Genomic DNA, 13466 nt, shown 5'->3' with positions numbered 1-13466 from the left:
AAAAGATTTAATTTTATTTATTTGAAAGATAGTGTGGGATAGAGACAGAGAGATCTTCCATCCTTTGTTTTACTCCCCAAATGGCCACAACTGCCAGGACTGGGCTGGGCCAAAGCTAAGAGTCCAAAACTCTATGTGGATATCCAATATGGGTGGCAGGGGCACAAGTATTTGGGACACCTTCTTCCATCTTCTCAGGTACATTAGCAGGGAGCTGGACTGGAAGTGAAGCAACTGGGACTTGGGTCTTGGACTGGCACTCTGATATGGGATGCTGTTGTTACAGGCAGTGGCTTAACCTGCTGTGCCACCATACCAGCCCCTGTAGGGAAAACTCTTGTTTTCTCCATGGATGCATTGAGTACAAATTGACCAATAGCAACCAGAGATCTGTAATGGAAAATTAGGACACAGGGAGCCAAACTTTATCACATCCATCCCTGAGATTATAGAAAGTCAGATTTAAATAATAAAAGATTTATTTATTTTTATTTGAAAGGCAAAGAGAGAATGAGAGAGAGAGAGAGAGAGAGAGAGAGAGAGAGATTGATCTTCTATCCATTGGTTCACTCCCCAAATGGCTGCAATGGCCAGGACTGGGCCAGGCCAAAGTCAGCAGCTAGGAGCTTCATCCAGGTGTCCCACGTGGTTATCTTCCGCTGCTTTCCCAGGCACATTAGCAGGGATTTGGATCAGAATGGAGTAGCCATGGCTTGAACTGGTGCTCATATGGGATGTCAGTGCAGCAGACGGTGGTTTAATTGGCTGCACCACAACGCCCGTCTTGAAAGTCAGCTTTTGAGAATGGTGAAGGGTCTGCCAGATCTGTACATTGGCAGACTAGGTATATTTAGCATGTAAAAGTGATTTCTGAGAAATGGCAAAATGCCATGCTAGGTCAACTTATGAAATATACTGTTGGATTGATAGCAAGGCAACTTATGGAATGGTGCCTTAAAAAAAAAAAAAACTGACTTTGTTTGAAAGTTCTCCCTTATAATCTTCCATGTTTTTGTTTCTTTCCCAATGAAAGTAAAGAGAAATTTTTCAAAGGGGAGTTTAATGTGGTAACATTTTCATTTTACAACAAAATAAGATGACAATATGGATAAACAGGATATTATCTCATCCTGAGATTTTTTAAAAAGATTTATTTATTTATTTTAAAGGCAGAATTACAGAGAGGGAGGGAGAGACAGAGGGAAAGATCTTCAATTCACTGGTTCACTCCACAAATGGCTGCAACACCCAGGGCTGGGCCAGGCAAAGCCAGGAGCCAGGAGCCTCTTCCCAGTCTCCCATATGGGTGGCATGGGTCTACCTGGGCTGCTTTCCCAGGCCATTAGCAGGGAGCTGGACTGAAAGCAGAGCAGGCAAGACACAAACCTTTGCCCATATGGGATGCTGGTGTCCCAGGCAGCAGCTTTACCCCACACACCACAACACCGGTCCCCTGAAAGAGATTTTGGAAATATATTGGAAAATATCAGTAATTAACGTTAAAAAAAAAAACAGGGGAAATTAATATTTTGCTAATTCCAAAAAAAAGCAGCTATTGATTAAGACACTGGTCACAATGCCTAATTCCACTGTTGCCGGCGTCCTGTATCTAAGTGCCTGTTCAAGTCATGGTATTGGCTTCTGATCCAGCTTCCTGCTAATGTGACTAGGAAGGCAGCAAAAGAGGGCTAAAGTATTTGGGACCCCTGATACCCATGTGGGACACCAGGATATACTTCCTGGCTTTGGTCTAGCCTAGACCTGGCTGTGAATCAGTGGATGGAAGATTTTTTTTTTCTCTCTCTGTCTCCCTCTGTCACTTTTCCAAATAAATAAATACATCTTAAAAAAAAATAGATGCCCATATCCTGACCCAGCCTTGGCTTTTGCAGGCATTTAGGTAGTAAATCAGCAGATGGAATATCTCTCTTTCTCTCTCTCTCCCCATCCACCTCTCTTCCTCTTTTCCTCTCTCTGTCACTGTGCCTTTAAAATAAATGAATCTTTGAAAAAGAGAATATTCCACTGAATAGATAGATCACAATTTCCTTAACTATTTCCATGATTACATATTCGAGTTGTTTCCAGCTTTCTCCTATTTTGAATATGCTCCAATGCATATACTCATGAGAAATTTCTCTTTATATCTTAGATGACTCCCTCAGGATGAATTTTCACCATTAGAATTAAATGGTTTATAGTACACAAACATAATTTTGACCTTTATATATATGAATTCATGTTACTCTCCACAAAAGTGTGGTATCAGCATAACACATCACAACAAACTTAAAGCTCTGGGCATGAAAAAGATTTAAAATAATATATTGCTGAGACTGGTGTAGTAGCATAGGGGGTTAAGTGACTGCCTACAATGCTGCCATCCTGTATGGGTGATGGTATATTCTGGCTGTTCACTTCCTATCCAGCTCCCTACTAATATGCCTGGAAAAGCAGTGGAAGATGGTTCAAGTGCTTGGCTCCCTGTCAACGATGTGGGAGACCCAGATGAAGCATCTGGCTCCTGGCTTTGGCCTGACCCAACACTGGCTGTTGTAGCCTTTTAGAGAGTGAACCAGCGGATTCAAAATCTCTTTTGGCGTCTCTCCCTCTCTCTCTATAACTCTGCCTTTCAAGTAAATAAATCTTTAAAAATATATATAGTCAATAATTCTTATCCTTAGTTTCAATATTTATTTTGTTCATAGTTTTTACCTTTGTTCCATTATTTACTAGAAAAAACATTGAAATAGTACAATGAACACTTGTCCACCCTTCACAGAGAGCCTCTAGATGTTAATCTTTTAATAAATATGAATTGATAAGGATATTTTGGATGTTCGAAAGTGTGTAGCACTCAAGTGGGCCTGTCCCTCAGAGTTATGGAAATAGTTATTAAGACATGGAGTCTCCAGGTACAAAACAGATGGGCCCCCAACAAGGCGTATTCTAAAAAAAAAAAAGAGAAGAAAGAAATCAGTGATGGTTGGTAAGGATACCAAAGGAAGATTTACTGAGAAAACATTACAATCTTCTGTCTTGTTCCTGGATTTCTGCCAACTTTTAGATTCAAAACCCCATTGGCTGATGAAGTTAGGTATCAGGAGAAAAGAACCGCAGCAAGCAGTATGGCTGATAGTCCCGCAGTCTTTCCCAAAGGGATCTACAGCCATTTGGCAATTGCATGCCTTGGAAAGGGGGACTATTCAAACATTTCTTTCTTTTTTGTTTTCAAAGATTTATTTTGTTTATTTGAAAGGCAGAGTTACAGAGAGAGGCAGAGCCACAGAGAGAGGTCTTCCCTCTGGTGGTTCACTCCCCAAATGACCGCAACAGAGTTGAGCTGAGCTGATCTGGAGCCAGGAGCCATGAGCCAGGAGCTTCCTCTGGGTCTCCCACAGAGGTACAGGGCCCCAAGGACCTGGGCCATCTTCCACTGCTTTCCAGGCCATAGTAGAGAGCTGGATTGGAAGAGGAGCAGCCGGGAGTCAAATCATTGCCCATATGGGATGCTGGTGCTGCATGCCAGGGCTTTAACCCGCTGTGCCTCAAACATTTCTAATATTGTTAGATTCAGGTCTGCCCTGAAACTGATACCCAGCACCGTAGCATTATTCTAGCCCCAGTGTAGTTATGTGGCATTGAGGTATTAAATGGGATCCTGGTCAGGGTCTGGCTTACAGAGTCTACTCCATCAACAAACCCATGGTGTAGGTATAACCAAAATAGGCACACTTGATAATTGGCCTCTTGGCCCATGGGAAAAGAGCTATCATAAGGGGTAAGGTCCAATGCAGGCCTCTAAAACTGCCCCTCCCCTTACTCTAATTAAGATAATAAACCAGGGGTGGGGGTTGTGGTGCAGCTGTTTAAGCTACCTCTTGGGACACCCACATTCCATGTCACTATGATTTAAGTCCAGGCCACCCCTCTTCCAATACAGCCTCCTGCTAATGCACTTTGCTCAAGTGCCTCAGTCCCTGACACCCATGTGAGAGACCCAGGCTCCTGGCCTAGGCCTGGTTCTACCTGGGCTGATATGGGTATTTTGGAAGTAAGACAATAAATAAAATATGTCTCCCTTTCTCTCTGTCAGTTTGTCTTTCAAATAAGAAAAGCTTTTTAGAAAAAGATAATGAACCAGGGGCAGGTGCTGTGGTACAGTGGGTTAACGCCCTGGTCTGAAGCACCGGCATCCCATATGGGCACCAGTTCTAGTCACGGCTGCTTCTCTTCGGATCCAGCTCTCTGCTATGGCCTGGGAAAGCAGTGGAAGATGGCCCAAGTCCTTGGGCCCCTGCACCCGTATGGGAGACCAGGAAGAAGCTCCTGGCTCCTGGCTCCAGATCAGCTCAGCTCAACTCTGTTGCGGTCATTTGGGGAGTGAACCAACAGAAGGAAGACCTTTCTGTCTCTCTCTTCCTCTCCTCTTTCTGTGTAACTCTGACTTTCAAATAAATAAATAAATCTTAAAAAAAAAGATAGAGAACCAAAAGAAATATATTTATCAGAAGAATAGTGATTGATAATAGCACTCTTAAAGCTTGAAAGGATGCAGGGGTAGTATTTCCTATCATATCTTGATTTATTTCACCAGTCTACCACATGGAACAGCTCTATAAATCTCAGACTGTTGAAAACCAAGCAGAAGCCCCAAATGCTGCTGATGTACCTGATATATCTTTTGGCATAAAAAAGGTTTAAACTAATATATTGTTGGGGCTGGTGTCATGGCATAGACGGTTAAGCTGCTGCCTGCATGGCTGATTCAGGTGGCTTCAATATATGATATACTCCCATTAATTTGGTGGAATTTCCATTTCTTTTTAAGTTTTTTAAAAAGGTTTATTTATTTATTTGAATGTCAGAATTAGAAATGGAGGGAGGGAAAGAAGGAGAGGGGGAGGGTCTTTATCTGCTGTTTGATTCCACAGTCAGCAGCAGCAGCAGTGAGGGGGGAGCCAGGCCAAAGCCAGGAGCTAGGAGCTTCATCTGGGTCTCTCACATGAGTGACAGAGGCCCAAGAACTGGCCATCTTCTGCTACTTTTCCCAGGCTACAAGCAGGAAGCTGGATTAGAAGTGTGGGGTTGGTATTGTTGTATAGTGGGTAAGGCCACCTCCTGCAACCCAGGCATCCCATATAGGCACCAGTTTGAGCCCCGGCTGCTCCATTTCTGATCCAGCTCCCTGCTAATGCACCTGGGAAAGTAGTAGAGGATGGCCAAGTGCTTGGCCCCTGCACCATGTGGGAGACCTGGATGAAACCTGGCTCCAGTCTGACCTAGTCCTGGCTGTTGTGACCATTTGGGAGTGAACCAGCAGATGGAAGATCTCTCTCTTTCTATCTCTCACTCTCTCTCTTTACTCTGATTCTCAAATAAATAAGAATAAATTTGTTTTTAAAAAAGAAAATTTTCAATAAATTAATGTTGAGACATTTTGTCAGAACTTGCCATACTACAAATGGAATTTCTAGTCTGAGTACTAGTAATTAATATGACATCAAATTCATCAGAGATTGTAAACAGATTGATGAAAAATGTACTTTGAACTTTGAAAATATGAGTGGATATGAGGAAGGAATATTTTCACTTGACTCTGACTTAAATAAGCTTTGATGGCTTAATGCTCCACAGAGTATTAAACATGATTCTGACTGTAAATCTGCCCACTGCCTTTGTCACTCACTGCCTATTTTCATTCACATACCGGTAACAAGCAAAAAGTACTGCTGGTCTGATCCAATGGCTTCTGATAGGTATTTCCTGTAGAAACAGCAACCTGTATTTACCACAATCGCCTAATGTAACCTTAGTGGCATACCTTAAAATGTTTCATTACCACCTAAACAAAGAAATGTTCCAGAGATGGAAGGAATGAAATCAGAGTTTCCTTAGACAGAAGAGGATATGTTTGTTATTTAGGAACCTAGCATAAGCAAAAGAGGGGACTTAATCCTGAGTCTCTTTGATTTGGAAGAACTTAGAAAGGGTAAGAATGCAAGTAGGTCTCAGGAGCAGGGAACCTGAATGACTCCAAAACTTCCTGTCTCTTATCTGTGTCCTCCATGTCTGCTTCATTCTCACTATAAATCGACTTCCTGCAAATGGAAGGAAACTTGGCTGCTAAAACCCCTGGACCTCACCGACATCCCAAAGGCTTTGCCACCATGATGGTACCGACTTCAGTGGTCCTGTGTTAAAGCAATAATATGGACGGCAGAGTTCTGGGTCAGGTGCTTGTGCCTGTCAACCAAGTCCAGCAAGGGTGGGTGTTATGATGAAGGACCAAACTTGGATTCTATGATCACCTGTGGACTGGTCAACTCTGACCAGGGTGGGAGAAGGCATTTGTAACAATTTAGTAGCTTTTGTGAGTCCATAGTTGGAAGGGAAAGAAGAGCAGGTTACAGAAAATGGAGAGAGTAATGGGCTGCCAAGAAAGGAGTGTTTGCTACAGAAGAAAAGCTGAGGCAAGCTAAGATCATATGCAGTTGAGTGGTTAGCCAGATTGACCAGCATGGACATTATAAAATGAATGAGCTTTGACCACAATACAGTAAAACCAACCAATATTTTCAAAGAGCAATAATAAGAAAACATTTGGGGGCCAGCTCCATGGCACAATAGGTTAATCCTTTGCCTGTGGTGCTGGCATCCCATATGGGCACTGGTTCGTGTCCCCACTGCTCCTCTTCTGATCCAGCTCTCAGCTGTAGCCTGGGAAAGCAGTAGAGGATGGCCCAAGTCCTTGGGCCTCTGCACCCTCATGGGAGAACAGGAAGAAGCACCTGGCTCCTGGCTTCAGATCGGCATAGTTCCTGCTGCTGCAGCCATTTGGGGAGTGAACCAACAGAAGCAAGACCTTTCTGTCTCTCCCTCTCACAGTCTGTAACTCTACCTCTCAAATAAATAAATAAAATCTTTAAAAAAAAAAAAAAAGAAAACATCCAGAGCTATGCACCTCAATGTTTTACAGTGGTAACCTCAGGGCTAGCGTTGTGGCACTGTGAGTAAAGCCGCCACTAAGGATGCCCGCATGCCATACCAGAGTGCCTGGTTCAAGTCCTAGCTCCTGTATAGTTCTGACTCAGTTTCCTGCTAATGTTCATTCTGGGAGGTAGCAGATGAAGGCTCAAGTACTTGTGTCCCTGACACCCACACAGGAGGCCCAGATGTAGTTCCTTGCTCTTGGCTTCAGCTTGGCCCAGCTCCAGCTATTGTGGACATTTGAGGAGTGATTGAGGAGTGATTAAGTAGTGAATAAACCATGGAAGATCAGTCCCCCGTCACCCCCCACCACCACCTACACCTTTCAAATAAAATGAAAGCTTGAAAATACTACTTTCCAAAGATGTATTTATTTATTTGAAAGGCAGAGTTACAGAGAGGGAGGGAGGGAGGGAGGGAGGGGGAGGGGGAGGGAGGGAGAGAGAGAGAGAGAGAGAGAGAGAGGTCTTCCATCTGCTGGCTCACACAATAAATGGCTGCAATAGCCACAGCTGTGCTGATCTGAAGCCAGGAACCAGAAACTTCTCCTGACTCTCCCATGTAGGTGCAGGGGTCCAAGGACTTGGGCCATCTTTCACTGCCTTCCCAGGCACATTATCAGGGAGCTGGATTGGAAATGGAGCAGCTGGGATTCGAAACAGTGCTCATATGGGATGCTGGCACTGCAGCAGCAGCCACAAAAATAATATTTAAAATGAGGAGAAAAATAGCTCTTAGACTCTGAGGAGAGTATCTATAAGACAAATGTCATTCAAGCTGATGAAACTGGTGAGGTACTGATACAAGATCAGAAAATGCATTTGAGTCTAGATAAAAAGAAAGAAAAATAAGTGTTCAGAAGATTCTGAGCCAAGAGGAAGTTGGTTAGGAATGATTCAAATATTTCTAAGTACCAAGTTGTTGCACTGGACCAATAATTTAAATAATAACAAAAATGGGAGGTGTGTGTGGGGTAAACTTGGGTGATTCACAAAGCTACAAGAAAGGCATGCTGCCAAGTGACAACAAAATGAGAAAATGTAATGCATTCATTACCTGATTAGGTGGAAAAAGATATTTGTCTTCACAAACTAAAAAAATTGTCAACTTCTACTCCAACTGGAGATAGAATTTCATGTTACAGCACATTTTTTTCTAAGAATCACTAGTGTGGCTGCTTTTAGTTATGCAAGTATAAGAAAAGAGACACCCTTTACCCTTTATTTTGTGCCTTACACAGGTTACCCTTTTTGATCCCTCTTGGTATGCAAATTTTTATAGAAATCAATAAGCTTCCTTAGTAGAAAGAAGCCAAGACCTTGACCCCTTCTCCTTTGACATCCCAATTCAATAGAATCTATCTAACAGATTGGATGGTCCCAACTGATGCCCTCTGGCAGAGAAGAACAGGAAACCACCAAGAGGCAATCATGAAGAGAGGGGTCATCTAGAGGGACATGACCAAATTCTATTGGCAAAACAAGTGGTGAGAAGCCTTTCACCTCTCCATTTCCCATCTTCCTTGTCTTGGAGGGCGTGTTCCTAAATATAAGTTAAAATGCTATAGCTTTGGGACCAAGCATAAGGTGATCTGTAATCCATTTGGCCTAGCACAGCTATCACGGGTGCAGTAGCAGACAAAAGTATAACCCCAAGCTAAGACTGCTAGTGGACTGGTCTATTTCTCTAATTGTCTCTTCCACAACTAAATATCCTGGAATTAGAACATTCACCTTTGGACTGGTAGTTTCTAAGTTCTTAAAAAATTGAAGGTGACCAATCTTCTATTGTTCTGTTACACAGCCAGGTAGTGTCTCTTGCAGAGGTTGTCCTACAAAATAGACAGGGACTGGATCTACTGTTTCTCTCTCAGGGGGGTTTCTGTGTGTCATCAGATGAATCCTGCTATTTTTATAACAAATCAGACATAATAAGACATCCTACTAAAGAAAATCTAGAATGCCAACAAAAAGGAGAAACAAACATCTCCTAGTACCATATCTGGTTTAACTGGAATCCCTGGCTGACCACCCTCCTAACTTGTCTTGGACTCACTCGTTCTCATCAGGCTAGTAATTGTTGGTCCTTGTATCCTTAACTGGTTGCTAACTTTACCAAGCAATGCATAGCTTCTGTTAAACTCATTTGAGTGCTCATTATAACCCTTTGGACAATGAAGACGACCAAATGCTTTGACTCTTTACTAAAAAGAAGTGGGGAATGAAGTGCAAGGAGAAACTGAAGTGACTCCATATTGGCCGATGTCTCTATTTTCACCCACTCCATGTGAACAACTCCAGGACTTTTCAAAACCCAGGCTGTGGCTCTGTGAAGTCTCCCCACTGAATCCTGTTTGGCAGTACACCCAGCACCTGTAATTGTTCTGAATAGCATCTGCAATTGTTTGTAAAACAGTAACGGCCAAATGCTGCTCCCTGTACCTTGTTCCTATTTGTTTCCCTCCAAATGGGAAGGCAGTTTTCAGCTTTAAAAGCCCGACCCTTGCCTCTGCTTGGGGTCCAGAGATCTAGAGGCATGAGCCTGCTCTCAGTTTCTGGCTAATAAAGGACTTATTAAAAAAAATTCAAGGTGAAATGCCATATCAGAGATAGCTCCCCCAGTAAGTAGAAATTACCAAAATTTAATAACGATGGGGCTGGCATTGTGGTGTAACAGCCTAAGCCATCACCTGCAGCACCAGTATCTCATATGGGTACTAGTTTGAGTCCCAGCTGCTCCACTTCTGAACCAGCTTTTTGTTTATGTGCCTGGAAATGCAGCAGAGGATGGCCCAATTGTTTGGGCCCCTGTACCCACATGGGAGACCTGGAAGACGACCTTGGCTTTGGCTTGGTCTCGCCCTGGTTGTTGCAGCCATTAGGGGAGTGAACCAGGGAATGGAAGATATCTGTGTCTTTTCTTCTCTCTGTATAAATCTGCCTTTCAAATAAATAAAATAAAGTGTTTTTTTTTAATTCAATCACGATGACTTGGGTGTAAGTTTAGGGAAGCGCAAAATGGTTGTGACTGGTAACCAAGAAGCTTAAAACTAAGTGGTTGCAATGTAGCCTGCTTGAACAATAACAAAAAAATGTTTTAACAAAGGGGATGGGACTGTTGGTGGTCTCCTTCTCATCTTAAAAAGAAATGCCCAGAAGGATGAATTTGACTGTGTGTTGCCTGCATTGCTCAGGCCCTAGAATGCAAGCATGGGAACTGACCTGTATGCCAAGAATCTCCTTTTGTCATGTTAACAAAGTCATGACATTTGCCACTACTGAACAGGTCATAATACTCAAGTTCAACCCTATAAAATTAATGCTGATCATTACAGCCAGATGAATGCTGATGAAGGTAAATAGTGTAAAAAGTTGTGGAGGTGGCCCCTGACTAGGCTTGGTCCAAGTTCTTGTCTCCACATGACAAAGAATTCAAGGAAGAGACACAGATACAAATGAGATTAGTTTAAAGTGAAAGTACAAACTCCAGAAATGAGCCTGAACAACTTCAGGAGAGAGAACTGCAATGAACAAGTTTTGAGACCATACTATCTGGAAACATAGTGAGTGGTGGTTGGGGTGAGACTTAACTGAATATTCAGAGGGTGGAGTTTGGGGCCAGCCTTGAATACTATCAGTTTCTATGCTCCCCCTGTTTTTTAAATCTTGGAAATGTCATGGCGTTAGATGAATGAGGAGGGTGATTGTGTCAGTCATGGTAATTTTATTATAACAACATGGTAACGACCTAGAGATCCTTGCAGGAACACAGTCTGCAACAATATTGGATATTTCTAGCCAGTACTGGGTCTTAGCAGTGGAACCTGGGCAGCAGCAGCCTGCAGGGAACAGGGTGGTGCGTGTGGAGCTGTGGTGCACATACTAGCAACCCTCAGCTCCTCTTTGTTTGCTATCTCCCTGCTCATATCAAAACCATATAAGTCAGCCAGTGTCGTGGCCTAGCAGATAAAGCCGCAATCTGCGACGCCAGTGTCTTATATAGGCACCAGTTTGAGTCTCAGCTGTTCCACTTTAGATTCAGCTCTCTGCTAATGCATTGGGAAAAGCTGTGGAAGATGACCCAAATGTTTGGGCCCCTGACACCCATGTGGGAGACCCCAATGAAGCTCCTGGCTCAAGCCTGGCTCAGTCCCAGCCCCAGCCCAGCCTCAGACATTGTGAACCAGCCGAGTGAACCAGTGGATGAGAACCTCTCTCTCTGTTTCTGTCTCTGTGTGTAACTCTTTCAAATTAATAACTAAATCTTAAAAACAACTAAAACACCATATGAGTCTTCTTTTACCTCATCTAAATGTTTGTTTTCCTGAACTCTTTACCCTGGTCAATAATAAAGTCATCTTCCAGTCTCTGTTTTTCTAAAAATCTTGTCATCATCCCTCCAGTGATGGACTCTCTCTCATCCTCCAAATACAGTAAATTAAATTTTAGCAATTATTTTGCTATTCTCAAATAGTCTCTCCTTTTTATTTTCCCTACTTAATATAGAGAATATCTATAGATCTATAGCTTAGCTTTCTCCATGTGGAAACAGCAGTTCTTACCTTTCTTTAAAAATATTTATTTCTTTGAAAGTCAGAGAGAGAGAGGGAGAGAGACAGAGGGATCTTCCATCTGCTGGTTCATTCCCCACGAGGCTACAACAGCTAGGATTGGGCCGGGCTGAAGGCAGGAGCCTGGAGCTTTATCTGGATCTCCCACATGGGTACAGGAGCCCAAACACTTGGGCCATCATCTGCTTTTCCCAGGCACATTAGCAGGGAGCTGCATGGGAAGTGGAGCGGCCAGGACTTGGACTGGCATCCATATGGGATGCCAACACTGGAGGCGCAGCTTAACCTGCTGTTCCACAACACAGGCCCCAGGAGTTCTCATATTCTGGAGTCCTACTCTTTCATCATGTGGTCCTACTGGCACCTTCTTATAGTTTCCTTATTCTAGACAAAAGCAGAGGTACATCACCCATGGTAGAAAGTTAGAAGAGGCGGCATAACTGAGAGGATAAGCAGATAAATTTGACCTTATTCAAGTCAAGGTTTTTGCAGAGGTTATGGAGGTTGACTTACCAACATGGGTCTAAGTCAGTTACCACATTGTCAACATTTGGAGTTAGGTAATTCTTGCTTAGGAGGGCTGTTCTAGGCACTGTAGAGTGTTTAGCACTAACGCTGGATTCTACTCAATGGTAGAATTTGCACCTTTTGTCTATCATGTGACACCAAAAATACCTTTAGAAACTGTCAAGTACCTCTGGAGGGCTAAATCACCTCAGGTTGAGCATCACTGGTGTGAGCTGTTTATGGTAAACCCAATTATTTTTTCCAGTGGCAGGGTGAGGACTGGGCAGGTATACCAAAACCAGCCAATGTGGCATTTAGGTGATGTCCACTAGAGGGCTTTTGGGAAGATTTCTTCACTCAGAGGACACTGAGCCTGAAGCAACACTATACTTTTCTTGCTGTAAGTTGTGTCTGTGAGTACTCATACTACTATGGCCATCTCCTGACCATAAGAAACAAGCTTTAGGACAAAGCCAACATGGAGGGAGAACTAGAGAAATGTAGGATGGACAGTAGGAGATGGAAGAAATTTACATTCCTTACTTATCTAGCTGATAACGTCACTAAATGTACCTTTAAAAATTGTATCTCTGTACTACTGCTTATTTTTGAGTATATATGTACAGAAAGTACATATACAAAGTAGTATATATTCAAACTATCCATGCACACAAATGTGAGTATATTATATATACTGTTGGTTGTGTTACCTTTTTTTTGTTTAGCACATTTGTAGATGCCACCACTAAGAATATAGATGCCGGTGCCGCGGCTCACTAGGCTAATCCTCTGCCTGCGGCGCCGGCACCCCGGGTTCTAGTCCCAGTTGGGGCACTGGATTCTGTTCCGGTTGCTCCTCTTCCAGTCCAGCTCTCTGCTGTGGCCCGGGAGTGCAGTGGAGGACAGCCCAGGTCCTTGGGCCTTGCACCCACATGGGAGACCAGGAGAGGCACCTGGTTCCTGGCTTCGGATCACTTCGGATGTTGCAGCAGCCATTGGGGGGTGAACCAATGGAAAAGAAGGACCTTTCTCTCTGTCTCTCTCTCTCACTGTCCACTCTGCCTGTCAAAAAAAAAAAAAAAAAAAAAGAATATAGAAAGATCTATTATCTGCAAAGATGCACTGATTTATTTTATAGATGAAAAATAAATTATTTGACCCGCTTAATACAGTCTTTTCTGTGTTTGCTTGTTTTAAGTTTAAGAATTTTTTTTTTTTTTTTTTGACAGGCAGAGTGGACAGTGAGAGAGAGAGACAGAGAGAAAGGTCTTCCTTTTGCCGTTGGTTCACCCTCCAATGGCCGCCACGGCCAGTGCGCTGCGGCCGGCGCACCGCGCTGATCCGATGGCAGGAGCCAGGTGCTTCTTCTGGTCTCCCATGGGGTGCAGGGCCCAAGCAC

General features: G+C 43.3%; 1 long non-coding RNA gene across 1 annotated transcript; it reads right to left on the bottom strand.

Moving 5' to 3' along the window:
- Window positions 1–2766: 2766 nt before the first annotated feature.
- Window positions 2767–13129, bottom strand: LOC138843525 (uncharacterized). The gene is made up of 2 exons (XR_011378338.1): window positions 12778–13129; window positions 2767–2949 (listed from the first exon to the last, which is right to left on the bottom strand). It is a non-coding gene; the product is annotated as an uncharacterized lncRNA (long non-coding RNA).
- Between the last annotated feature and the right edge of the window lie 337 nt (window positions 13130–13466).

Source organism: Oryctolagus cuniculus, chromosome 8, assembly GCF_964237555.1.
Source record: "Oryctolagus cuniculus chromosome 8, mOryCun1.1, whole genome shotgun sequence".
In the NCBI taxonomy this organism is placed as follows: Eukaryota; Metazoa; Chordata; class Mammalia; order Lagomorpha; family Leporidae; genus Oryctolagus; species Oryctolagus cuniculus.
The sequence above is the reverse complement of the archived record's forward strand: the minus strand, read 5'-3'. Positions and strand labels throughout refer to the sequence as shown.